A 26662-nucleotide genomic window follows, 5' to 3' on the forward strand; every position below is an offset into this window, starting at 1 on the left:
CAAGACCAATTTAAATCCAGGGTGACTTCAGACACAGATCTGAAACAAACTGTGTGAATTTAGCTTTTACAAGCAGTATACTTGAGGGGTACTTTAAGTTGCATGTGCCTCCTTCTTGTTGAAATGTCGGTACTAATCATATGAGTCCATAGCATGGGCAGCTGGTACCAAGAGCCTATGGGATACCTGCTCAGAACGCACTCCTAGAAACAATTGTGGTGGCGGAAAAGTCGATGATATTAACCCATGCTTTAGCTGCACAGTCAGCTTAACCAATTACTGATATCATGGTTTAATATCATCAACTTTTCCGCCCTCACAATTGTGTTTTGTCCACACCCAGCTCTCTGCTGAACCATGTTTTTAGGAGAGCATTCTACACAGGTATCCCATACACACTGTTGGCACCAGGCTACAGACTTCCTTTGCAGCTCCCTCATGCTTTCTTCCTAGGACCATGGCATCTCGCATGCAAATCCCTCTCCAGTAAGGGATCTGCCTCAGGGTCAGAGCAACCATTTGAGATCTCGGAGACCTTCCTCCAGTTCAAATGGACACATCCTCCAGTTCCTCCATGTTAATGCTTGACAACATGAAAGCAGAGCATGACTGCAATGGAAGCAGCATCCGGACCACTGAACAGGAGGCAGAGGTAAAGGCAAAGGCCCTTGACGACTCTCTGGGTGCAGTCTGAATAGAAGGACCTGAGCTATTGCAGCATCCACTCACCCCTGCAAGTGTCTTGGAGAAGCAACAGAAGTATCTGGTGATCAAGTGTCAAAGATGTGGTGTAGTGAACACAAAGCTGCAAGCTGGAAAGCTAGCTTCTCTAGCCCTGACTGCTACTGACTTACTACATGACCCCAGGCAAGTCACTTCACTTCTTTATGGTTATAATAAGCCCATAGATAAAATGGGAATCATGATTCTTACCCACCCATGTAAATCGCTTTGCAATCTGTGGATGAAGAAATCCGTATAAGCACAAAGTATTATTATTAATGCCTTGGCACAAATGTTTAGAAGAGGTACAGAACATCAGGTACAGACATGCTCTGAGGCCCTGGAATGACAAGGTACAAGACTGCTGGCTCCGGGCAAAACTCTGCTGAAAAATTGTAATGAGGGTAGGGGGAAGATCAAGGAGAACATTGTCCTTTGGGGGGATTGCATGCTTTGTGCTTTTAGACAGAATCACCAGGTAAAGAAAACAGACACAGAAAGTCTTCAACACTCCCAGGCCCCTGCTGACCCAGGAGGAGGATGGGAACAGAAATCAAGCCAGGATTTCCCGCATGACAAAACAACGTCAATAGGCCATCATCCCACCCTGGGGAACCTATTCCATTCTGCTCCCATAGCAGGTCTTCTCACCAATCTCTGCTCTATAAAGCCAGCGATTTATGCAGCCATACAAATGTCACATTCCTAGTTATACAGTGATATAGCCATGCTTTACATGCACAACCTGTATTTCCTTCATTTCTAATGGAATGCTAATTTTACATTCAATTCTTCACAGCCAGATTTAGACAAGACACCCAGTTGTGCATACTTAGGGGTTTTTTTAATCCAAGTGTGTCATATCCCAGGTTAAGGATGTGCTGCCTGCAATGTAATTATGCATTCGGAATAATGCTCATGTTGACTAGGGGCTTATAAATCAATTACCTATTGTTTTATATTTGCTGTCAAAATGTTTTAGAAAAGTAAAGCTTATGCACCACTATAAATATGGGCCCTGCTGGTGAGGGGAAAGGGATCAGAATACAGTCAAGCTGGCAATTCTGTCGGACGGAACCGCCACCTCTTTCCCATCTGCCTATTGCAACTAGCAATCCAAGCAAAGTATTGAAAACAGAGGAAGGTCGTTTGAGGTAGTATTTCCTGCTAAGGACCTCTATAAGATATAACAGGCCATGTTTCACGAGGACACTAACATACTTACGATGCAGAGCGAGGCTCATGTGCCTTCAGCTCCTCAAGAAATGTATTAATACTCAAGGAAAATAATGGCCTCTCAGGTTTGGCATCCTATATTTTTATATTGGTCTGCCGGTTTCAATGGAAAAATCCATTCTAACGTGGGACTGGCACACACTGCGATAGTCATATGCATATATGCGATAGTCATACAGCCTAATTCTCCTCTGCTCTCCATTTTACACCAGGCAAACTCCACTGCACTTTATATAATGGGCAAATCCTCAGCATGGAGCTATGGCTATTTACAGCAGCTTAAGTTGTGGTGAATGATGTATGTAAGAGGAGAAACAGGTCCACGTAGGAATATTTGAGTGCACACAACATGTACTTGTGTCTCAAAAGTGAACGGCTGGAGAAAAAAAGCTCCTCAAAAGTAGTGAAAAAAAAAAAAAGATCTCTTCAGCTCTTACGAGCAGTTTTGTTGTTCTGGTGATTTTCATGTCATCATCATTTTACTTCCTGGTCCTTTCCCTTTTGTGCACCTTCCGACTCTCCTTAATCAAAAGCTAGCGGCATTCTTTGAGCCATCCTCCGTGGGTGTAAACCAGGACGGCGCCACTGACATCAGTGAACCTACACTGATTTACACTGCCTAAGAATCTGGCCCTTTAGTTTTTCATCCTGGCTCCTCCCTATCCGTAAATGGCCATTTCCTTTAGTCCGTAACAGAAATCATCTCAGGTGAATTTTAAAATTCACTTCTCCTGTATTGGATCTCACTTGGGTCACTCCGGACCTGGACCCACCAAGTGTTCATTCTGCTTGGGGACAAACACAGAGATCTTACTTGTTCTGGTGCAAAACTATCCTCTTCTTCTCCCACTACTTATGTAAAATGTAGCCCATCAGTCACCCACCTATCCCTGTTCCATGAACGGAGACTGTCAAGAAACTACCACACGGGAATGTAGAGGGGAAGGCAACCATATTTTATGTTTAGATTCATAGATACTAAGGTCAGAAGGGACCATTATGATCATCTAGGCTGACCTCCTGCACAACGCAGGCCACAGAATCTCATCCACCCACTCCGGTGAAAAACCTCTCACCTGTGTCTGAGCTATTGAAGTCCTCAAATTGTGGTTTAAAGACTTCAAGGAGCAGAGAATCCTCCAGCAAGTGACCCGTGCCCCATGCTACAGAGGAAGGTGAAAAACCTTCAGGGCCTCTTCCAATCTGCCCTGGAGGAAAATTTCTTCCCGACCCCAAATATGGCGATCAGCTAAACCCTGAGCATATGGGCAAGATTCACCAGCCAGATACTACAGAAAATTCTTTCCTGGGTAACTCAGATCCCACCCCATCTAACATCCCATCACATGCCATTAGGCCTATTTACCATGAATATTGAAAGATCAATTAATTACCAAAATCATGTTATCCCATCATAGCATCTCCTCCATAAACTTACGGAGTTTAATCTTAAAGCCAGATAGATCTTTTGCCTCCACTGCTTCCCTTGGAAGGCTATTCTAAAACTTCACTCCTCTGATGGTTAGAAACCTTCGTCTAATTTCAAGTCTAAACTTCCCAATGACCAGTTTATATCCATTTGTTCTTGTGTCCACATTGGTACTGAGCTTAAATAATTCCTCTCCCTTTCCGGTATTTATCCCTCTGATATATTTATAGAGAGCAATCATATCTCCCCTCAACCTTCTTTTGGTTAGGCTAAACAAGACAAGCTCCTTGAGTCTCCTTTCATAAGACAAGTTTTCCATTCCTCGGATCATCCTAGTAGCCCTTCTCTGTACCTGTTCCAGTTTGAATTCATCCTTCTTAAACATGGGAGACCAGAACTGCACACAGTATTCCAGGTGAGGTCTCACCAGTGCCTTGTATAATGGTACTAAAACCTCCTTATCTCTACTGGAAATACCTCTCCTGATGCATTCCAAGACCGCATTAGCTTTTTTCAAGGCCATATCACATTGGTGGCTCATAGTCATCCTATGATCAACCAATACTCCAAGGTCCTTCTCCTCCTCCGTTACTTCTAATTGATGCATCCCCAGCTTATAACTAAAATTCTTGTTATTAATCCCTAAATGCATAACCTTACACTTTTCACTTTAAATTTCATCCTATTACTATTACTCCAGTTTATGTGGTCATCCAGATCCTCCTGTATGATATCCCGGTCCTTCTCTAAATTGGCAATATCTCCCAGCTTTGTATCATCCGCAAACTTTATTAGCACACTCCCACTTTTTGTGCCGAGGTCAGTAATAAAAAGATTAAATAAGATTGGTCCCAAAACTGATCCTTGAGGAACTCCACTGGTAACCTCCCTCCAGCCTGACAGTTCACCTTTCAGTAGGACCCGTGTAGTCTCCTCTTTAACCAATTCCTTATCCACCTTTCAATTTTCATATTGATCCCCATCTTTTCCAATTTAAGTAATACTTCCCCATGTGGCACGGTATCAAATGCCTTACTGAAATCTAGGTAAATTAGATCCACTGCGTTTCCTTTGTCTAAAAAATCTGTTACTTTCTCAAAGAAGGAGATCAGGTTGGTTTGGCACGATCTACTTTTTGTAAAACCATGTTGTATTTCGCTTCTACCTCAGATATGGTAATATCTACCTCCATATCCTCATTCCCATTTGTCATGCTACCATTATCCCTAAGATCCTCATTAGCCTTATTAAAGACTGAGGCAAAGTATTTGTTTAGATATTGGGCCATGCCTAGATTATCCTTGACCTCCACTCCATCCTCAGTGTTTAGCGGTCCCACTTCTTCTTTCTTTGTTTTCTTCTTATTTATATGGCTATAGAACCTTTTACTATTGCTTTTAATTCCCTTTGCAAGGTCCAACTCTACTTGACTTTTAGCCTGTCTCACTTTATCCCTACATGTTCTGATCGCAATAAGGTAGCTTTCCTTGCTGATCCCTCCCATCGTCCACTCCCTGTATGCTTTCTGCTTTTTCTTAATCACCTCTCTGAGATGCTTGCTCATCCAGCTTGGTCTACAACTCCTGCCTATGAATTATTTCCCCTTTCTTGGGATGCAGGCTTCCGATAGCTTCTGCAGCTTTGATTTAAAGTAATCCCAGACCTCCTCTGCCTTTAGATCCATAAGTTCTTCAGTCCAATCCACTTCCCTAACTAATTTCCTTAATTTTTGAAAGTCAGCCTTTTTGAAATCAAAAACCCTAGTTGCAGATTTATTTTTGTTAATCCTTCCATTCAGTTTGAACTGAATTAGCTCATGATCACTTGAACCAAGATTATCCCCTACAACCATTTCTTCTATGAGGTCCTCATTACTCACCAAAACCAAATCTAGAATGGCATCCCCTCTTGTCGGTTCAGCAACTACTTGATGAAGGAATCCATCAGGTATCGCATCTAGGAAAATCTGAGCCCTATTATTATTACTAGCACTCGTCCTCCAGTCTATAGCTGGGAAGTTAAAGTCTCCCATGATCATGCAGTTTCCATTAGTATTTACTTCATTAAAAACATTAAAGAGGGCTCTATCCATATCCAAATGAGATCCCGGCGGTCTATAGCACACCCCAAGCACTATCCCAGGGGAGGCTCTAATAGTTTTCTTCCCCAATGTAATTTTTGCCCAGACGGACTCTGTCTTGTCCATTTCATCACTTCTTATTTCTTTACATTCTACCTCATCATTGATAGACAGTGCTACTCCGCCACCTCTACCTTCATTTCGGTCTTTCCTAAACAGCACATACCCTTCAATAGCGGTAGTCCAGTCATGACGACTATTCCACCCTGTTTCTGTTCTCCCTGTAATATCTGGTTTCACGTCCTGCACCAGTAGCTCTAGTTCCTCCATTTTGTTACCAAGGCTCCTCGCAAACATCTTCATTTTTGCTGTTTGGCCTCGCTCACATTCTGTACCCTATTAGGCACGGTCATTCTACAGCCAGTATAACCTATTAGACTGGTATCCACACTGCCCTTCCTCCTTATATACATTCTCCTACCCACGGCTGTATCCTTTCTTACTTTGTTTTCTTCCCTCTCAATGCTAAAATCTGGTGTGGAGATTACCTGGACATCTCCCAACCATCTCCCCCAGATTCCTAGTTTAAAGCTCTCTTAATCAGTTGTACCAGCCTCCATCCTAGAAGTCTATTTCCTTCCCTACTCAGATGAAGTCCATCCCGAGAGAACTGTCCTCTGTCCATGAATACCTCCCAGTGGCCATACATCCCAAAGCCCTCTTTATAGCACCACTGCCTGAGCCATCTGTTGACAGTCATAATCTTGTCACACCTTTGTTGCCCTTCTCTAGGAACAGGCAGAATCCCACTAAAGGTTACCTGAGCCTCGATTTCCTTAAGCGCCTTCCCCAGCCTAGCATAGTCTCCCTTAATACTTTCCAGCGAGAATCTAGCCGTATCATTTGTTCCCACATAAAGGATAATTAGGGGATTCTTTCCTGCTCCCTTTAGGATCCTTTTCAACCTCAGGTCTACATCCCGTATCTTAGCACCTGGAAGTCAGCATACCCTTCTATTCTCTGGATTAGCTCTGGTTACAGGCCTGTCTATTCTTCTCAGTAAAGAGTCCCCGATCACATAGACCTGCCTTTTCCTGGTGATGGTGCTATTCTCCAGTCTATCCCCTGTTCCCTCTGGCTGCAAGTTCTTTCCATTCCTATTCTCCCTTGTAATCCTCTTCAACCCATCCTGTATCCTCCTGGGGCTCATATTTGGTGTAGTCTCCATTGACTCTTCCCCTTTTCCTATAGGACTAGCCGCTCTTCTCTTCTTCCTTGCCCTTCCACCTTCAGTGACTACTTTCTGAGCCTTTTCTTCATTTTCCAACTCTGAAAACCTGTTCTTGAGCTCTATTTCTCCTTCACTAGCCCGTCTTTTCCTCTGCATGGTTCTTTTAGTCACATGCTTCCACTGACCACTTTCCTCACCCAGTCTCCCCTCAGAATTCCTCAGTCCTGCTTCCGTCTGCAAGTCTGAGCTTTTCCCTTCAGATACCTCATGTCTTTGCTCCATAATCTGCTCAAACCCCTTCCTAAACTCAACCAGACTTTCCACCTGCATCTCCAAACCTCAGATCTTTTCCTCCATCAGCTCTATCAGATGGCATTTCATGCAGACAAAACTCTTACCAGGTACCCCCTCCAGGACCATGTACATACCGCAGCTTCCACATCCAGTCATCTTCATTGTGTCTTCCACGACATGAGTCACTTCCACTGCTGCCTCTGTATCTGTCATAGCCTTCCCCCCTAAATCCTGTTAATCGGGAAACAAACACCCCCCCAGGCTGCCTGTAGACTCTGAATTTGTATCTATTTCATCACCCTTCGAGCCCTCATGGAGAATAATCAGAAAGGATAAGTCAGCTAGAAGGAGAATACATGGGAGTAATTGGGCAATGGGTTCTGAACCTGCCTGAAATGTTCCTTTTACTGTGGCTGTTATCTATCAACATGCTTGTGATAGCAAAACATGCTGACTGGGTGTCTGGCTTGATTCAAACAACACAATGCAGTTCGTATTCCATCTCCCTGTCTCTACGCCCACAATCTCCCTATTCTTAAAGATATACCAGAGCTGCCTGGCAGTTTAGCATCATTGTGTTGGTATAGGAGTGTTTGCCTTGAACATTAGACTTCACCTTGCCCAGTTTTGTATATTTTAATAGGAAAGCTGATAGTCATCAGAGCTACATTAAAAAATTAGGTTTTTACTAAAAAAAAAAAAAGACAATGTTTTGCCTTTGGGCAAAATGAGACCTTTATATTCATGATTTTTTAATTTCATTGACCCCATTTTGCATAGCCTTGTTATCAACTTAAACTGTTTTTTGTTATAATTCCCTAATGTTTGAAACTATTATTTTTGATCACTGAAAATGTCTGTGTTGAGCTGGGGCCAGTGTTGAGCTGGGACAGCAGTGACATCTTTCATTTATTCCAGAGTTACCATTTCGGGGGACCCCAGACAATCACCACACATTGGGAGGCAGAAATCCTTCAAGCCCTTCATCTCTGCAAGTGAGGAATAAAACGTGGAAATGTTTGTGACTGAAAAACTAGCCACCCAGAAGATCTCAGCTCCGATAACAGAAATACTTTAACACTCTTCAGGGGAAGGAACATCAAGGAGCAGTCTTGCTTTAGTGAGGGGAGACGGTGATCGAAAGAGTTGGAAATTATGTGGCCTAGAGAATGGACCAGAGTATGAAAAAGAAATGGGCCTTGTCAAGGTTCCTTCCCCACTCTGAACTCTAGGGTACAGATGTGGGGACCTGCATGGAAGACCCCCTAAGCTTATTCTTACCAGCTTAGGTTAAAAGCTGCCACCACCAAAGTGTTACACAAAGAACAGGAAAGAGCCCACTTGGAAACGTCTTTCTCCCCCAAATCCCCCCAAGCCCTACACCCCCTTTCCTGGGGAAGGCTTGATAAAAATCCTCACCAATTTGCATAGGTGAATACAGACCCAAATCCTTGGATCTTAAGAGCAATGAAAAAGCAATCAGGTTCTTAAAAGAAGAATTTTAATTAAAGAAAAAGTAATAGAATCACCTCTGTAAAATCAGGATGGTAAATACCTTACAGGGTAATCAGATTCAAAACATAGAGAATCCCTCTAGGCAAAACCTTAAGTTACAAAAAGACACAAAAACAGGAATATACATTCCATTCAGCACAACTTATTTTACCAACCATTTAAACAAAACAGAATCTAACGCATATCTAACTAGATTGCTTACTAACTCTTTACAGGAGTTCTGACCTGCATTCCTGCTCTGGTTCCGGCAAAAGCATCACACGGACAGAGAGACCCTTTGTTTTCCCCCCATCCAGCTTTGAAGTATCTTGTCTCCTCATTGGTCATTTTGGTCAGGTGCCAGCGAAGTTATCTTAGCTTCTTAACCCTTTACAGGTGAAAGGGTTTTTCCTCTGGCCAGGAGGGATTTGAAGGTGTTTACCCTTCCCTTTATATTTATGACAGTCCTCTAACTCAATGGTGAGATGTGCTGTATATATGTCAGACTTTGGCTTCTGTTGGCCGTGAAGGCTGAACTCATCATTAACCCCAGGCAGTGGCTTTTAATTTACTCAAGGTCTAGACTTGCCTTCTGGCTGCTATAATGACGGCTTGTTCCATAACAATACCTGTTCTACAAAGCAAAATTATGATTAGATCTGATGTTTCGGCCAGGAGGGCACTTGAGCAGTGACAGGAAAAGCAAAATAGGAGGAAGAATGTGTATTGTGCTCCAGAGCCTAAAGATAACCTTGGAGTGGAAACTTCGCCTTTCATGTTATTCTCCTCTCTCCACACAACCACCAGTTTCCTAAGGTGCATTCTGCTGGCTGCAGTTTCATTTTAACATCTTCATGGTGATGAAAACCCAGGCCTGGGTTTTGAGTGTCTTTTTTTTTTTAAGTAATATCTATAACTTGACTCCTGCAGTGCTGTAGCAGCGTTTACTGAGTGAATCGATTTAAAATTGCTATAATAATACTGCAGAATTCCTTTATTAGTGCTAGAGCACATCATGGAGAATCCGTTAGATTGCCATCCAGGATAATAAATTAAAGGCAGCATTTTACAACCATTCTCTCTTTTGTTCAGTCTCTCTTACAATCACTAGCCCAGCATTGCTATAAATCAGACTAACTATACGAGTCATTTGAAAGAACCTATTTTTCATACCCAGTGGATGTTTGTGAATAACAAGAGAGCGAGAACTGTGGGAAGAGAGGAATGCTACTGAACGGTTAATCTCTGCTTCATGCTGGAATAAAGGTAACGGGCCAAATTCTTCTTTCACTCGCACCAGTGTAAATTCAGAATTGCTCCTTTGGGCTCAGTGAATAACTCTGGATTTAGAGCTTGATACTGACTCCTTTATTCAAGTGAATAGCGTATGATCCAAAGGTCACAGAAGTCAATGGGAGCCTTTCCATTGACTTCAATGGACTTTGATCAGACCCATTGTCTTTATTCTTGCAAATAGTCTAACAGGCATTGGGCCCTAACACTGCCGTAACTGAGAACAGAACCCTCCCCAACTGATCCACTGAATTCAGTCCACAGACTATTTATTTAAAAACAAAATGTTCATTCCCAGAAGACTGTATGGCAGAAGCTGTACATGAACCAATCAAACCTGATGCCAGAAAAAGACTGATCCATGGACAACACTATTACTATTACAGTCTCTTATGTTTTAAGTTTTCTGTTCTAGATTAAGTGTTCTGAGGTGTTTTATTGAATCATTTCTAACAGAACAGAGAGAAAGGTTGTATTTACCAGTTTTACAGTCCTGGTAGTTTCATTCTGTACAACAACATCACAGATCCGGTCGACAACACTATGCACCTCTTAGTCTCCTATTAAAATATAAAATTAACATATTTTATATATCTAACACCACCTTTGGTTTAATTCAAACAATTATACCCTACAAGTTTCAGATTCACTGGTGGCTGCCTTCCCTTTCTGCAGAACTCAAAGAAGAATGCATTAAGGAACATAAGGAGCCAAAACAAAAACAAAGAAACAAACAAACAAAAAAAGTACACCAGTAGCTTGTCCATGAGATAAAATTAACATCTGATCACCAGAATCAATGTACGGTTGGGTATCTTCTCAAGATCTTTTGCCCTATTACTCCAGCGAGAAAGGCTTGAATGCAGGATGTCTGATTTGTCAATGAGGACCATCCACCCCATTTGGTACATTGTTTCTTTGATTTTCTGGCTAGGGACTAGGTGGTCACAAAACTACAGTAAAGCCTGGTCCCTGGCCAAGATTCTCTGAAACTCAGAGAGCCAGTTGGATTCACTAGATCCCAAAATACAGGATGAGTATATAGGGTAAGCACAGTGTGTCAGAATCTAACGTGTACCATGATAACTAGCGGGTGTGTATCTCTTGGGAGTTACCCTAACTCATTCACTAAAGAAGGATTTTTCCCAGAGCAACAACTGCATCCTAGGATTTCCTTGCTACAAACCCATGCTGGAAACATTCTGAAATGGTACATGCATGAAACCACTGTTGACTCTACTTGGTGCTGTTAACCCCATCACACCTGAATTATTTTCTACCACACTCAGAACAGGTCACATTCATGTGACCCTTAGGGGTCAATGCAACATTTCTGCCCTCTTCATTTTCAAAGTGTCCCACTTTCCCCTTTGCTACAAGGATCACAATAATAAACTGCTCCAATGATGCACTCATTGTCAATCGCACAGTAATACAGCAGAGGAGGGAAGCTTTGATTACACACGTTATAATCAATAAATTGGTACCATTGCCTCTTCCTTGGCCTTCCCCCCAGCTGCAGTGCCATTAAATGATGATGCAGCTGTCTCAAGTGAGATCAGTCCTCTGAGTAATTCACACACGGAGTCAGTGTTTCCCCATCAAGGCTTTGTGACATGGTACATTCTTGAGACTTTAAAGTTGGGGAAACTACCAGAAATGGGGGGGAAAGCAACAGCTTGGGCTATGCGGAGGGGATTTGTAATTAAACTGAGCAAATTGCTTCTGAATAAAGCACTGTCTTCACCATCCCGCTAAAAGGCTTTTTACTACTGAGTGTCCATTTCAGTCTATTAAACAGTATTAAAAACGAAATTTTAATCTACCCCTAGGTAGTAGCAGTCTCAGCAATACGCTTCCATTCGGTGTACATAAAATTTTGAAGAAGAAACAACTGCACATAATTCAGACCATAAATTGTCAACTGCTGCAAGCAATTCCCTTCTCCTGCCATTGATATTTAAAAGAGCACAGCACCCATTTATGGTGGATGAACTACTGCAGCTAATCTGACTCCATGCCTTGGAAAGGACAAATGCATCACTCTAACCTCTCTCCCCTTGGGGATGCAATCTTAAACATATCCTTGCTTTTTTACGGTCTTATCTGAGAGGACCACATTTTCATTAGCCTAGGGCCTTTCTACTGGATCACCCTTCTCCTCATCTAGTTCATTTGCCCACTGGTTTCTTATTCTTAAATCTACTCCTGATCTTATGTGCCATCTCTTATACTCCACCAAAAACTGCCATCAAAATTCAGTGCAAGTCTATTGTTTCTCTCCCAAGGTGACACAATGGAGAAATACCAGCTGAGGTTAGCCCTAGCTCTGCGAAGTAGAGTGTTCCAATTCTGTGCTCCTTCAACCTTAAAATGCTTGTAGAAAGGGTAGCAACTTCATGTTTCACTTCCTGCCCACAGGGCCCAGACAGAGTTCAGCTCATTAGTTCATCTGTCTGGGTAATGTACACTTCTCTTTGTATGGCTGGGGAATAAAACAACTTTTCACAAACAAACAACAAGTCTTCTATTGAACAAGACAAAGGGGGAAATCTCAGAGCTCCCTCTTCCTGCCAACTTCTACAGTTCCCAGTTTGAGCCTCCGCACAGCAGCATAAGAATAGCCATACTGGGTCAGACCAAAGGTCCATCTAGCCCAGTATCCTGTCGTCCGACAGTGGCCAATGCCAGGTGCTTAAGAAGGAATGAACAGAACAGATAATCATCAAGTGATCCATCCCCTGTCCTCATTCCCAGCTTCTGGCAAACAGGCTAGGGTCACCATCCCTCCCCATCCTGGGTAACAGCCATTGATGAACCTATCCTCCATGAACTTATCTAGTTCTTTTTTGAACCCTGTTATAGTCTTGGCCTTCACAACATCCTCTGGCAAAGAGTTCCACAGGTTGACTGTGCACTGTGTGAAGAAATGTCCCCTTTTGTTTGTTTGCTGCATGGAATTCCCTTCACAACCTACCATGTCACTTTCAATCTAAGTAGACAAGAAAGACAAAGGGTGGAAGAAATACCTTTTTATAGGAGGGATAGCTCAGTGGTTTGAGCTTTGGCCTGCTAAACCCAGGGTTGTGAGTTCAATCCTTGAGGGGGCCATTTGGGATCTGGGGCAAAAATTGGGGATTGGTCCTGCTTTGAGCAGGGGGTTGGACTAGATGACCTCCTGAGGTCCCTTCCAACCCTGATATTCTGTGATTCTGTGAGAATGAGGAGTGAGGCACTGAAAGATTTAATAAACATACATTGAAGACAGGGACCCATTTCACATAGTTCCTTTTCTTTTTGGAAAAAAGGAACTTCAGATGCTTGGATTGGCTGAAATTTGGATTAATGCTGATGTGAATTCTGCTTCACACTTTGTAGGTTATTTTGCTTTGCCAATTGACTGAGTATTAGCTTTGTTAGCCACTTTAGCACCCTAAGTACAGTGATCTAAGAACACTAGCAAACAAAACCTAAGTTCCAGCTCTCACGAAAAAAATCACAAATTCAACAATACGTGCAAACACCAAAACAAAAAAACAATATTAAGAGCATGGTAGATTCGAAAAGTGACAATGGAAGCCACAGTTAAAGCTGAAGCATGTTATCTTTAGCTTTGTTTACACTTAAAAAAATATCTGCTGTTTGTTATTAAGTGCATTCAAAACTTGGAGATGTGAATCCACCTAGACGCACGCTATAGAAGTGACCTATATGGACCCTGGCAACATGAAACTTAGTTCATGGCCTTCATTCTGTCCCCACCCCACAACTCTCCATAGGTTGCTTTCACATGTGCTGTCCCATCTACTTCATCCCCCCCGACTGACTTTCTCTTTAACTCTCATGTTAAAAACTAAACATGGGCCTGCACCATGAAGTCTGAATATGGATTAGAACTTTCAAAGCTCAAAGAGGTTTGGATCCAGCATCACTATTCCAACCCATGTTACAGAGATAGCTGAAATCGAATCCAGATCCAAACTGCCCCAGTGTTTGAGGAGATCTGGATCCAGTAGTCTGTTTCAAATCCACAACTTATAGAAACTAACTAGCCTCCAACCTAGAATTCTTCATATAACTGATTCTCTCTGTGTGATGGATGGCATGTAAAAAAATTATTATGGGTAGAATCTGGGTGTGTAATTTCCATTAAATTTAATGGGAACAGGGCATCTAAATCCCACCTTTGAAAATCTCAGACAATATTACTAATACTCTTCTAGTACATGATAGGAGAGACATGGCTCTCTAGCTATTAGTAATGTGGTTATGTATTATGTAGCTTAAACAACACGTTGTGCATTGGCAGGCTTGCTCGTAGCTCATTTTGTCACAAACTCCAAAGCTAACGGGAGATCAGGGTATAGGTCTTCATTAAAAAAAGAAAAGCAGTCTGTTAGCATTGGTGCATTTTCTCGCATGGCAATTTCCACAAGAGAAAAATACTGTCTTTGTTGTGATTATTTGAGAATTGTTTCATTTTTACAGCAATCCTCAATACATAGTGCAGAACATCCAGTGTAACAGATGTGACCATAGTGCAGTGCCACACAAGGATATCAAAGGGAAGAATTTTTCAAGGGTCATTGTAGACTTTGCTGACTGTCAGAACAGCCAGATTACTACCACAGTCAATTTTTCATCAGCATTCTGCTTTATTTACTGAAACTGGCTGGATTTAGTGTGCCTGGCTGGAAAAAGAATGCTTTTTTATTTCGCTCAAGTAGTGCAGGTTTCACTGGGTAATGCTGTAAATCTCACCTGATGGCAAGTCTCCTCATCTTCACCTTACAGGCCTTTTTCAGATCATACCAACCTGAGAAAGCCAGGGGGAAAACAGAAACCTGAGGCAGGTTACCTGGGCAGATGGGGAGAATGGTGGGGTTTTCATACTGTTTTAACCTTCATGCTTTTGAGAGGGGGTAGAAGAGGCCTTTTATAATTTGGTTCTTTTGATTACTGGAAAGGTATAATTCCTCATAATAAATCTGATTCTGCTCAACACTTATTGCTTTACTGCTAAGTTTCCTGAGCTGAGACATACCTACCTCTTTATGGTTGAGAGTTATGCACATGTGGGTTCATGGATTTAGAGACAGACTTAAGGAGGCTGGCTTTTCATTCTTTTTCCACCACTACTCTGGGGAGGCTTCCCCCTTTTTGTGCATACTTGATTAACTGCAAAATCCAGTCATCCTCTGAAGGCCTGCCTATAGCTCATGTGGACTTAAGAGGCACTACTTAATTCCGAATGGCAGTGCTGTACGCATTCAGACTTAGTTACCATGTGCTACTCATCCAGCTTAAGGGAAAAATAAAAGCAACATTGTGCGTCTGTCTTCTCCATGCTTCAGCTGCAGGATTAAACAGCTTGCTTGGGCCTTCTACACGCAGAGCTAAAAACATACATATTGCAGTGCTGCTTTTTAAAGTTCAGGTTTCCTCCCATTGAGTTTTAAAAGGTTTTTTTGTTTTGTTTTATTTTCTTGTTTTTACGAGCAGGATCCCGGTCTGAGCACAGAGGCCTCTCTCATTCCAGCCCCTTTGGGAAATGGAGACAGCAATCCTTCCGGGAAATCAAGCTCTTTCACAGAATGTTTGGATTCCCCATTGCAGCTTGTTTCAGAAACTACAACAGGCTGAGAAACAGGCCGCCTGTGGCGCAGCAGGGAGGTGTGAAGAAGGCCGCCAGGTACGAGCGAAGGAGGCAGGACGTGTGGAGCTGTGGTGACACAGTGGGCAGAAAGGAATGGAAAGGGCTTCTGCTGCACCTTGGCAGATCCTACAACTTCATCGCTCCGAGTTACATAAGCACAGAGCCTTGTTCCTTCTTTTCCAGCCGTGCTCTGGTTTCACAGGTATCTCTCAATGGGAAGCTACCACAGAAAAGTCCCACGAGAGAGAATGAAAAATAGCCAGGGTCCTGGCAAGGCTGCAGCACTCTTCATACCTCTCAACTGTACCTCACTGCAAAGTCCACGTTGCATTCATCCTAGTGCTGAAGGGGGCAGCTTTGTGGTCATCGAACTATGCAGACTCTCTGAATCCACAAGTTCCAAGCTAAGCAGCGCAGACACAGCTCTTCATCCTTCCAAGATAAATCAATTGAGTTTCCTGTGATTTACTGCGTGGGAACCTTTCAAGTGAGAGCTGAGCAAGGGCCTGATCCAAACTTCATCGGCGCGAATGAACAGACAGATCCCCTTTAACTTCAGTGGGCTTTGAATCGAGAGACAACTGAAATCCTGCCTGTTTTGGGTGTAGATGCTATGGAACTCTTCAGAAGAGTTCGGCCATGCCTGGTATTGTACCCAGATTTCTCCTCCTGCCTATGGTCTGAATGCCATTGCAAATGTACATCATGAGCATAGCCACTGGCATCTGATGGAGCTCAGTTGGTCGGGAGCAGTGATATCCGTCATGCACCTTGACCCATGTTCACCTCTCCAATGCCTTTCATTGGGCTCTCTTCATGGGATAATGGAGCAAGCCATCACACAACATTCAGATGTTGCTGCCCTGCAGGAAAATTGGGAATTTAAAACAAATCCATCCATTAGCTTGATTGGCTAGCCAAAGACATACAGCGTTTTAGTGAGAGTCAGCTAGGAAAAAAGTGAAAACTTTCTGCTTTGGGGAGGAGGGGGGGATTATTATTTGCCGCTAGAAATCTTGCAGCCCTTATTTGTGTAAAACACATTGACTTCAATATGGGAGTTTTGCCCCCAAGTGAGGCCTGCTAAAGACTTCAGGATTTTGCCCAACTATTGCATCTCAGTGTGACTCCAATATATAACAGAATGGCTCTCCAGCTGCATTCATATTAGTCTGACTCTAGTTTAGAGGAAGCCGGTATGCTGACAACACCATGCCAGCAGGAGACATCTGTGAGTGACAGAAATGTGTCTGGTTTAGGATGCTAGAATTAGTCCTTTTCTCTGGAAGTACCACAGCATGAGAGCTGTAGAGGAAGGGGTGAGGCTAAGGAATGAAATGGGTAATGCAGACAAGTGGAAATGCTAATGGTCCTTCACTTCTTTAAGCAGACAGCACCCAATTCCCTATGCCTATGGAAGGGTGGGATCTGTATGTTTCTGCTGTGCTGAGAACCAGATGCCCCTCCACTGCCTCCTCTGGGAGCACCGAGAAGGACTGCGGTGGGGGCGCGGTGACTTGGTCTACGTGCAGATCCACTGGCCACAAACACCACCTGGTGTTGTAATAAAGCCTACAACCTGAGTGTGCAGAAATCTGTACCCTGCCTCCTTATTGTGGATAGTGCGGCAGAGGGTACTGGACAGCTGTCCAACGCCCTTTAATTCAGGCTTTGTGCAAAAGAGCAGCATTTCGCCCACACTGAGTATGTATCTTCACAAGTTACACAACATAATTACAAGTAATTAAAGGGGAGTAAAAAGGCTTATACAACCAGTGTGGCCTCAGGACACCTCAAAGAAGCAGATACTTACATCCTCAGATCAATTATTTTCTTTTCTTTGAAGACAAAAGATGAAAAGCAGGAGCAGCTGATTTTATTTTTTTATCTCCCCGACATTTTCTGCCTTTATATTTGGTTGATAAAGCAGAGGAAAGAACCAGTTCTGGATAAAATGTCAGAGACTTCAGCTGCTCTACCTCTGTGTTCCAGTGAGGCAAAGGGCTCATGAGACACCGAGGGAATTAAGGACAGAGGTGCCAAAAAGGATTCATTCAGAACAGAGCCATGATAGGAGGAGAGTGTGGAATAAGCGTTTTCTTCCCATTTGAGATGTATTTTGAATTCTCTCAAGGCCACTCATGCCCCAGGTTGGAACCAAGCAGTCCGCAAGGCACGGGCAAGGTCTAGCTGGTTAGAACCCAGCACAAACAAGATACCTATGTATCTATTCTCCTGTCACCCTTCTGCCCTTAATGTCTACACCTGGGTCTTACTTCTTGATCCTTTTTCTGCCCTATCCCAGACAAACTTGGTTTTGTGATAGAAACAGCAGGTTTTCCAGTTGGCGCAATCTATTTTCCTACACGAAGCTTTTTTGAAAAACAGTATTTACCACCATGAGCTTTCTACTCTTATCAAGACAGTGTCTAGTGTTCCTGTTACTAGACTAAGTCAGTCACATCGTGTTGTTGGGCCTTAAATCTCTGCTTTGAAGACTGGTTATTAAAACTCAGAAGTGCTTCTGCATAATAGGGAATGACACAAATGGGAGGAATCGGCCCACTCAGAACGTTTGGTTTTCTTTTCTTTCCATACCTCTAAATTATAGTCAAAGCAGCCTGGCTTCAGCCTGCAACTACAGCACTTTGGCTGCTAGAAAAAACAAAACAGCTATCTGTATATTCTGCAACACTCCGTCCACTTTGGCTTATTTCCACAAGAGGGCAGAGTCTAAAGTTTTGTGGTTTGTTTGCTATTATGCATTGAGGGTAGATGACTGTAGAGTAACTATTTGGCTGTAAAGTGATGTCAGCTCATGTATTATTCACCTATATCGGTTCAAAGAATATTGTGATTAAAGTGCTATCCACAAGTGTATATTGCTTGACTGTATGTTATGCTTGTCTACACAGAAATCATGTAGTCCCAATCTATCTCTGCTGCATTGCTGCTCTGTGCAGTTGCATAACTTGGCTCTTTGCATAGCGAACTAAGGTCCAACTGCTGCTCTTAACAAGGAAGTTGCTCAGAATGAGTAAATAATCAGTGAAATACTCACTAGATTTTGGTCTGACCATTCATCTATCTCCCCATCCTTCCATACCCAAGAGCTGTTACTATATGCAACAGGATACAAATAAATTGCTGGATTTCTTTATGAAAAGCTTCCTTATTTCTCATGGTAAAAATAGTAAGAACAAAATGTACGCGTTCCTATTTTCAATAGGAGACAAAGCTGCTGTCACGCTGGTCAACTACATAATAAAATACAGTAACATATCAGCCTATCGTGAGTCAGTATGTTTTCTTGTGAGTTACTAGGGATTCAATTGCTCAACGTGCATTCTAAAACAAGATTAGTATTGCAAATAACATATTTCTGAAAAATGCGTATTTTCATTCTCACTGTAATGAGCTTCAATAATTGCATAAAGAACAGGAGGACTTGCGGCACCTTAGAGACTAACCAATTTATCTGAGCATAAGCTTTCATGAGCTATTCCACGGCTGCCGTGCATATTTTAAATACACATTGGAGAGAGCTAGATACAGATTTTCGGGAGTGCTCTGGTGGCTGGGCACATGAAACTAAAAGGCCAGATTCTCTGAGTCACTAGGGCAGCTTTGGGCTGGTCTCCCAGCACAAAGCTGGCAGATCTGACTGGTGGGGAATTCCCCACAGTGTAGAGCAGTGGTTCTCAACCAGGGGTCCAGGGCCTCCTGGAGAGCCACAAGCAGGTTTCCAGGGGTCCGCCAAGACATGCTGGGGCCCAGGGCAGAAAGCCAAACCCCGCCACCTGGGGCTGAAGCGAAAGCCTGAGCAATTTAGCTTTGCAGGGCCCTCTGTAGTGTGGGGCCCTGGCCCTGCTGGCTACCCTCTAATGCCGGCCATGGCTTTTATATGCAGAAAACCAGTTGTTGGGGCACAGGTGGGCCCTGGAGTTTTTATAGCATGTTGGCGGGGGGCACTCAGAAAGAAAAAGGGTGAGAACTTCTGGTGTAGAGGAACCCTTCAGTAGCACAGAGCTGCTGTAGTGGGTCTTAACTCCAACCTCCCTCCCAGCCCATAGTTCAGGGGCCATAGCGAGGGAAATGGAGCACAGCCATACACTTTAGAGCAGAGGTTTGCAAACCGTGGGTCACGCTCCCCTAATGGAGCTTGGGCCAGCCCATATGGCAGGGCTCGGGGAGGGAGCGCCGCCTATGCCCCCTGACTCACCTCAGACGTTCTTGTTAAACCCTGGATTTGTGCTGGAGATGGCCCACCTTGATTATCATACATATTGTAAGGAGAGTGATCACTTTAGATAAGCTATTACCAGCAGGAGAGTGGGGTGGGGGGAGAGAAAACCTTTTGTAGTGGTAAACACCCATTTTTTCATGATTTGTGTGTATAATAAGATCTTCTGTACTTTCCACAGTATGCATCCGATGAAGTGAGCTGTAGCTCACGAAAGCTTATGCTCAAATAAATTGTTTAGTCTCTAAGGTGCCACAAGTCCTCCTTTTCTCTCAGCAGAGAGGTGAGAATGGGGAAGGGAGAGGGAGAGAGACAACCAAAAATTGTAACTCAGAAAGTTTGAAAACCACGGCTTTAGAGCAATCACCAGCATACCCGCCAAGTCAGGAAGCCCTTTCAGGACAGGAATTTAGGCAAGATGCTTGGAGACACACAGAAGAAAGACCCTATATAATTACCCAAACTGTAACCAGAATATCACACACAGATACTGTTTCTTATTCTTGGCCGATGCAGGAATGACCCATCATAATTTCATTCCTTCAGCCCAACCTAGGAGCTTTTGAATAAAGTGATGAACGTAGCACCAAATTCCTCTCTTTCTGCCCACAGGGAATTCAATGGTAGCACCTCAGCACCTGGAACAGCACCAGCTCTGGTGTGATCCCACTGGCGACTTCTGAGTTCTGCAGGGAGCCCCTTTGGCCCATATAATTCAGCTTTTTCAGCCTTGGGTATTTCATTTTGCCATCCACCCTTTTGCTCAGGTTATTGAGGTTGCAAGTGGGGAGAAAGGATTCAGCTAGCAAATCGCACTGGAATACAAGTGAAAAGGTCAGCAGCACACTGAGTGGCTTCTCTTCGTCTTTCACAGGAGAGGGGAAGAATTAAAATTCTGACGCCAGAGTTCAGTAACGAGAGCAGGAAAGCGGCACCATGCGAACCCACTGCTGGGGAAAATAATTCTGAGAAGAGGGAGAGATGGTACAGCACAAACTTTACTGGTCCTCATTCCAAGCTTAAAATCCTAACCTTGCAAGATCCTCTGGGTTAGGGCATGAGCCTCTTCAGGTCTGACTTAGAACTGGTGGTTAGCCTTGAGCAGCCTAGTCTCTGTATGTCCATAAGCCAAAGCCACAGCACATCTGAAAGGCAGCGTGGTCCAGTGGACAGGCCACTGGACTCAGCCTCAGGACATTTTAGTCAAGCAGCAGTGGTGGAGCTGGGACCTTGGGCAAGTCCCTTCCCCTTTCTGTGCCTCTGTTTTCCCTCCTACCCTGTGTTTGTATTGTCTGCGTAGACTGGAGCTAGGACTGCCTTTACTATAGTAGGTGTTTGTACAGCACCTAGCACAACACAGTCGCAATCTCAGTTGTGGCCTCTAGGCGCTAAAGTGATACAAATAATAATTAAGTAGCTTATATTCAGGGAAGGGGTTGGGGCATGAAGGGGGCCAACTAGAACAACATGTCTATTGCAGGTCAGTGCTGAGGTTAATTGGGAGATGTATATGCCCCCTCTTGGGCATTCACCAGGCTGCTGTGAGGGAACCAACCACTGGATCCTAAGTGCTTTAAGCCTCCGGAGTCTGAACAGAGTCCAGGGACTGACCTTCTCATGGGGTCCCTAAGCATGCTGTTAGGATACAGATTCTCTATCTAGCATCCACCTCCTGGGAGCGTAGACCCTGCAGTCTAGTGCTGACCCCTCAGCTTCCCCCATAGTTTAAACCCATCCTGTCCCAGAACTCCAGCCACGTGGGTCCACAGGTTAACCCTTTAATGGCACATGGTAGGTGTAACAAAAACATACACACACTTACCTTAGTGCCTTTGCACAGGATTCTAAAACACCATTGCTCTTTACTTAGGAGATAAAGCACAGAGAATACAGATCATTAAGAAAACAAACCTCCTGAACAATGCCCCTATCTGAGTTCAGCAGGTAGGGTACTCTCTGCTTCATCAGGCTTCTGCAGCAGCTGCCCTCTGACTTGGAGAAAATGTCCGAAGACCCGAAGCAGAGCAGCTCCTTTTACAACTTTCCTGTTCTTCTGTCCAGTTCTCCTGGATCAGCATCCTCAGCTGATCACAGACCAGGTGACTTCGTTGCCCGTCAGTCGCTACCTGACGAACCAGCTCTCCTTACTGGGAGCCTGTCCATTTTCTAGGATGTTTGTATTTGAACAGAGGACCATCCAGAGATCAATGACCCCCTACTGTCAGACCTGTATCACTAACACCTGGCATTTACATCCAACATGGAGATAAAAGAACAGTGAAGGCATAGGGCTCCACGTACAAAATTGAGTTTCCAGTTTGGTACAGATACATAGAGAGAGTTCATAATCTCACAGAGAATTTATAAATTGTATAGACATATTCCTCAAGTCACAGTGTGCGAAAGTCCAAGGAACATGCAGGGCACAACTGAGGTGGCATTATTTAGCAGAGCTGTTTGGGAGAATCTTGCATTGTACCTGGCCTCCACACTGTGTCTAGGTCTAATATGCACTATCAGTTCCTTGCTTTCCTGAGAGCCAGTCACTTGCAAACCAAAGAATTAAAAAAAATATATCCAAAGGTCTCAGTTTAACCAAGCAGCTTTATGGCACTGTAGGGAAAACCTCTCATCTCATTGTGTTCTTTGAACACACACACACAAAAGCTAGGGAGAAATATGAATATAATGCTCCAATAGTCAGTCTTATTGTACACATAACAATATTAAATTGTGATCTATTGAAGACTTAATCTTTGAATTGGTACCAACTTTTATTTGGCAGCCAAACTTATGCTACAGGGAAGAAACATATGAACTCCCAGATAGTCTCAGTGTCTAAGTGGAATGTTCCATTGCTAAAGTAATAAGAGATGAAGAATCAGAATAATTCTTTACCCGTTGTCACAACCCTAAATTAGCCACTAGCCACCCTACCCGTAGGCAGCTCCTCGTGCTGAGTTACCACCATCTTTTGAAGACATGCAAAGTACTGTGTACTCCGTGGGGTGATGTTGTAAATGACTGTGGGGTTACTTTTCAAGCTGTAGCATCATGCCCTCCAAGTACTGCTGTGGAATGGAAGGGCCGGGATGATTTCACCATGAGAAGCGCAATTTAAGTTTCATGCATGAGTTAGGGAATCCAGTTCTGCACATGGATGTACAAAAGCCAGACTGAGGGGCTGGAAATAGGAATGTGGAATACCAGGTATCAACATGAGGGCTCCAAGACAGAAGCAACTGCCCTGTCTTAGTGCCCCTCCTTTTGGAAATGTAACACACAAAAATACACCCACCTGGAAGTGCTGGTATCAGGGGCTCCGGAACAGGCGTGGCCAGGGGGCCATGGCTCCCCAACTTTTAAAAGTAGGAGGGCTATACCCTCCCACTGTTTACTGGCCATAAGGGTGCGTGGCGGGGAAGGGAGTGGAGAGGAGAGGAGAAAGCGGGCCGGGGGGTTAGGGAGGGTGAAGAGGCAGCATGAGTGCAGGGCCTTGGGGGAAGGGGTGGCGGCTTGGGGGGAAGGGGCGGCGGCTCGGGCACTGTGCCCCCCCCCAGCTTTTAAGGTACTTCCACCACTCCTGGCTGGTACCCAGACAATCAGCCCATGTTCATGTGTCTCTGACTAATACTGCAGGTGGGTACTTCATGGCTAAGTGGCCATTACATGGAAAAGGGAACAGTAGGAGAGGCATAATGTAGCCCTGTGACTAAGGATAATACAGCACAAAGATGAGACAGACCATTATGCAAGGTCCCAAACTGGCATCTGAAGCAGAGCCCCCGGCACTGAAGGTCAGCTCCTTTAGATAGAGATGACCTCTCCAGGCTCCCTTCCAGCCCTACAGGTCTAGGATTATCCTATCACCTTCATTACTGGATTGCACTTCAATTTCAGTGCTGCAATGGAGTGCGCCAGCAGACTTCCTTTGAAATGTTACCATTCAGAAGATGTGCCTGGTACATGCACCAGCATCTGATGTGAATTTTGCCCATGGCTTTGCCTTCTCCACTCCCGGTTTGGGATGCTCTGCTATCTAGAGGGGGTAGAGAGGGAGCAGTCTCAGAACTTTCTGGAGTGCAGGGACGGAAATTATAGCGGACTCATATGTGGCCAACATACCAGGTAGGCCAGGCCCCCTGGATCCTCTACACCCAGCAAACTCATGGAAGAGCCAGCAACAATCTGCTTCTATGGTAGCAGATGTCTGAAAAAAACTTTGAAAATGTAGGTGAAATCCTGGCCCCTCTGAAGTCAACAGCAAAATTCCCATCAACTTGAATGGAGTTGGGATTTCACACCATAAAGTGAAAAGAATAAGCTTCCCTTGTCACCAATGTACTTTAAAAGTTAGTGAGAAACAGTCAATATTTGCATAGGGGCCTTAAATGAGGTAATTGTGTCAGGACCTGAATTTATTGTCTGTGCTATTTAATCCCTGCAGCTTTATACATCTTTACTAGAACATAGGTAGCACTTTTCAAAGAGTCAGTTGACAGATGGGACTGATATGGGTAGGAACAATCATTAACTACCAGAATTAGAATGCAGTCATAACTTCTGACTGAGGGAGTACAAAGTTGTTGGGCAATGCCTTCCTACTCCTAAATGTCCAACACCACCCCTCTATCGGATGCCTATCTTTGCTCCTTATCATGTTGTTGCCAAGTCCCGTTTCTGGTACTTTGTGTCTCAGCTGAAGAAGTCTTCTGGAGAAATTGTGTACTGTAGACAGGTATTTGAAAAGTCCCCTTTCCGGGTGAAAAACTTTGGTATCTGGCTACGCTATGATTCTCGTAGTGGACCCCGCAACGTGTACAGGGAATACAGGGACTTGACAACTGCTGGTGCTGTTACACAGTGCTACCGTGATATGGGTGCCTGCCATCGTGCCCATGCTTACTCTATTCAGATCATGAAGGTTGAGGAGATTGCTGCTAAAAAGTGCCATAGATCTGCAGTCAAGCAATTCCATGATTCGACAATCAAGTTCCCTCTGCCACACAGAGTTCTGCGTCGTCAGCACAAACCACATTTCACCACCAAGCGATCAAATACATTCTTCTAAATGCAAGAACCTTCTGTTTACTCTGTGTTACAATAAAATTCTTATTGGAAAAAAAACCCTCTGCTCCCAGGAGACCATTTTCATTCCTCCACTGTGTTTTTGCCCTCTCTCCTCATTTATTAAAACTGTATCAAATGCTTAGCAAGTGGACTTCAAGTTCGAAGCTGAAGGATGATGTATTTGTAGCTAATGGCCTCTCTCAGCAACTGGCTAGAAAGGAGGTGGTAGCATTAAACAGCAAGATAGACTGTACTAGGAAAGTGCTGGGAAGAGAATGGAGTGAGGGAAGATGGCATGAAAGGAAAACAAATACAAGACCGAGCCTCACAGGTTGAGAAAAATAACTGGAGAAATATCAATGATCTACAATAATTGGGCAAAGCACAGTCCATTGCGACCGGCCTGGGACTAACAAGCAGGAAGCGATGGATTGACTGATCACGGAAAGTTAAGGCAGCCCAGGCCTTCTACTATTGGCTTCAGTGAAAACTGGTTCAGGTCAATAAAGTCTACAGCCATACTGAGTGTGCTTCTCAAGATTCAGTCATTGTACATTAGTTGCCTACCGTATCTATCAGTTGTCCACTTTCGACCTAAATGTCTTAGTCCACCAACACACACACACACACTCTCACTCACTCTCACGCTTCTGTCTTTTACAGGAAAGGGCATAACACCACCATCACAATACTGAGCTCATGACATGGCAGAAAATAGTGTGATATAAAAGCCATCGGCTAATTGCAGTGAGCAGAGTGATTATGGTGTGTGACATTTCATGATGTCTTGTGATACTGAACAAGGTAATTCAGCAGTTAGCTCAAGAAAGCCCTGTGCACAGTCAAATACAATCCCACTAGATCACAAATAATGCTGTTAAGAATGCTGCATAGATATAGGGTCAAACTCTGCTCTCAGAAACACGAGTGCATCTCCATTCACCTCAGAGTAATTGAGAGCAGACTTTGGACCTCACCGTATATCACAGAAATACTGGGCAAAACTCTCTCCTCATACTTGTTACCCCCACTGACCACCCCAGTGTATGTATGTAGAGAGCAGGATTTGGCCTGTAACTAGATATATTTCTAGGCATCTCCAATAGCATAGTTGCTCCAAATTTTTCTGGGCATTCCTCACCTTAGAGGACAAACCAAGCATATAACAACCAGCATTCCCACCATCAATGATCATTTCAGACCATGATCTTGTTTGGTTACCTGGCAGTGGTAAACACTGAGTCATGTTGAATTCTAATTAGGCTAATCCTGTAGAGATCAAAAATGAAAAAGAAACTTGTCTGGACTGCTCTAGCTATACACTGAGACAACAGATAGCTAGAATTTATCACAAGGCACATCCACCATGTGTCTAAAACCATTTCTTCCATCTCTCTCTCTCTCTCACTGCCCAAGGATACATTGGATTAAGTGTTCAAAGAGGATTCAATCTGGCCTCTGAAACTTTCAATGCAAAACTCTAGCACTGTTTAAAACCCACCCTGTAAAACTGCATGTGCCAAACGTTGCAAAGACAATGTTTCACAAGTAGGGTGTAAAAAAAAATAGAATGTGTGTGTGTAAACAGGGTAGCAAATGTATAAAGTATCTGACTTGTTTTTTGCACAGAAGAGCCTGCACATACAAAAAAAAGTTTCCCATCCAAAACTGAGGGCTTCATTTTACAGAGTACAATAGAAAATGTGGCCTTTGTGCGCTTTCTGTTTGGGAAGTTGTTAGAAAAATATTAGAAGTGAGAAAAATAAATGTTTGCTTTGTAAGAATAAATATCTTATCTCACAACTGAATGTGAGCATTTTGACATATATTGTTATTCTAGTTGCAGTAATGACCACGCTTCCCTTTGTTTTAGCCTATCTAGACTAAAGTAAGCTCAGAGTATTCCCATTTTT

At 43.6% G+C, this 26662-nt stretch overlaps 1 protein-coding gene and 1 pseudogene across 1 annotated transcript in view; one reads left to right on the forward strand and one right to left on the reverse strand.

Moving 5' to 3' along the window:
- SGCD (sarcoglycan delta) overlaps nt 1-26662 on the reverse strand; it is a 611494-nt gene that overhangs the window by 572875 nt on the left and 11957 nt on the right. The window lies entirely within an intron of this gene.
- Nucleotides 593-24761, forward strand: LOC140916428 (large ribosomal subunit protein eL20 pseudogene; annotated as a pseudogene).

This window comes from Lepidochelys kempii, chromosome 8 (genome assembly GCF_965140265.1).
Source record: "Lepidochelys kempii isolate rLepKem1 chromosome 8, rLepKem1.hap2, whole genome shotgun sequence".
NCBI lineage: Eukaryota > Metazoa > Chordata > Testudines > Cheloniidae > Lepidochelys > Lepidochelys kempii.